The sequence below is a fragment of the Hippopotamus amphibius genome, chromosome 2 (genome assembly GCF_030028045.1).
Source record: "Hippopotamus amphibius kiboko isolate mHipAmp2 chromosome 2, mHipAmp2.hap2, whole genome shotgun sequence".
Lineage (NCBI taxonomy): Eukaryota > Metazoa > Chordata > Mammalia > Artiodactyla > Hippopotamidae > Hippopotamus > Hippopotamus amphibius.
Genome location: NC_080187.1, coordinates 115622008 through 115624359, shown reverse-complemented (window position 1 = coordinate 115624359; position 2352 = coordinate 115622008).

The following is a 2352-nucleotide window of genomic DNA, read 5'->3' as shown; positions in this document are numbered from 1 at the left end:
TCTTGGATCCTAATTTTACACAGTTTTAGTTGTGTTGTTTGCATAATTGACCTAGATCCACCACTCATACTTGGAAAATACTTAAAGAAGGAAACGATTCAATCTGAGAAGTTGATATTCTGCTCTCCTGGTGAGAATCAAGAATGCTTAGAGCTGAAAGAGATTGTTAAACTCATTTATGAATTTCTCTGCTTTGATGTCTCACCCCCTCCTATCTCTCATTTTAAAGCCAAGATTTATTAACCTGGGCCAGTCACAAAGCTGGGAACACAGGCAGGAGGTCTGGACTCCCATTTCAATTCCCTTTCCAGTACCTTACACAATCCACAAAAGGTTCTGTTCCAACCATTAATAAAAACTCATCTAAAAAATGAGAAGGACACAGTCTATTAAGTCCCTGTTCTGTTGCTCTAATTCCCACTTATCAGAATAAGGGGGTGACTCTCAAAGTTTGCAATTATAATTAAGGCACTGATGATTCTCAGTAAAATAAATAGTAACCTACTGAAAATCAGTCTAAAAAAGATAAGGAAATATGTATTAGTTCCTTTAAATTCCTTAAGAACACTAGAAGTCAATGCTATTATTCCCATTTTGCAGAGAAAGCAAATAAAGTACCTAAAGGTACTTTTAAGAAAGCAGTAGTTCTGGGGTTGAAGCTTAAATCTATCTTATCTGGGGCCCTTAACCACCATAAATAGAAGTAAATTTTAAAGGGTTCAGAACAGTGGCTCCTAACCAAGTAGTGGTGCCAGCCTTTGGGGGTCATGTGGAAATGTGTGCCACAATAATCGGGGTGCTCCTGACATTTAGTTTCTGGGGCCCAGGGATGTTAAACATCCTGCAACACGCTGAACAGTTTCTCACAACAACAAAAAGTATCACTACCGAATGCCAAACAGCATCCCCTTTAAGAAGCAATGGTTTACTACAATGAAAAAGAATCTGAAAAAGATGAATCACTTCGCTGTAAACCTGAAACTAACACAACACTGTAAATCAACTATACTTCAATTAAAAAAAAAAAGGAAAGAAAAAAAAGCAATGGTTTGGATGAATAAAAGATTAACATACTATAACAGGGTATTAAATGAAACAGGGGCGATCTGGGACACCTCCAAGTGATTCCTCCAATAATCTCTACTCTGATGTTACAGTGAGTAGTTCCTTTGCTTCTGGCATGGTTTAGAAACAAATGCTCCCTAAAGTTATTTGATGTTCCCAAGTGTTCTCCAGCTATGAAAACATCTGAGACGCTTACTGGGACCAAATATAAATAAAATGCACAACTGCTTCATATTTTTACATTCAAATTTGACCAAGAGTTGGAAGAGACATGTTTTATAATTTTCCATGCATTCACAATCACATATATGAAAAATGTTCTTTCATGGAAAACCTGCTTACATCTGAAAGAAAACCTAATAAGCAAAATCTATACTGTAAATATGTAAACCGATTTGTTTTGCAGCTTAGATATGGGAAAGACTGGACTAGATTGGCATGTCTCAATCTAAGGTACGAGAAGCCGGGACAGTCCAAAGCAAGTATGTTTTGAAGATGTGTAGTTTTTCTATGGAAATGCTTCAGTTTTGCGTTTTCACACTAATGACAATTAAAACCTAAAAAAAAAAAAAGTAAAAGACATATACTTTAAATGATTGGGATGACCACCTTATAACCAAATACTATCCTGCAATTTTAGCAGTCAAGTTTATATTTCTGTTTACAATCACATTGCAGCCCAATGGTTCTGGGGTAAAGAGAAAAAAAAGTAGATTTAATATGCAAATATGCTTTCAAGCCAAATAAAACCCCAAAGCTGGTGTACTGTGCTATGGGACTAAAAGCTTCACGACTGTTAAGAGGGCCCCATTGGGAGAAACAATCATCAGGAGGCAACTGCAGCCAAGGCAAGCGGACCTCACCAGACCCCCGCAGGGGAATCAGGGCCACAGTCACCCTTACCAGGATGATTTAATGAAGCCTGTCAATTTACATTTGGCTAGAGTTTTATCATTTAATTCATAATTAACTTATACACTTTTTTTGGTATTAGCTGTATAATTGCTATAACTAGGATTAACTTATACCTACTCTTAAGAATTCCACATTTAACTAACATTAAAATAAGAGAAAGTCAGTACTAGGTATGGCAGATCTCTGGAACCTCTGGAGGTGCTGACATCACTTTCTTTTGGGAACTTCTCCTCCCCCACTGACGTATCACACTATGGGCGACCTGCCCCAGCAAAGTAGTGAGACACCCCTGTTCTTCCCGACACAATGACAGGTCCAGAGCAGGCAAGTCATGCAAGCAAGGCCAAGTAATCTTGAGATGACTGATATGGA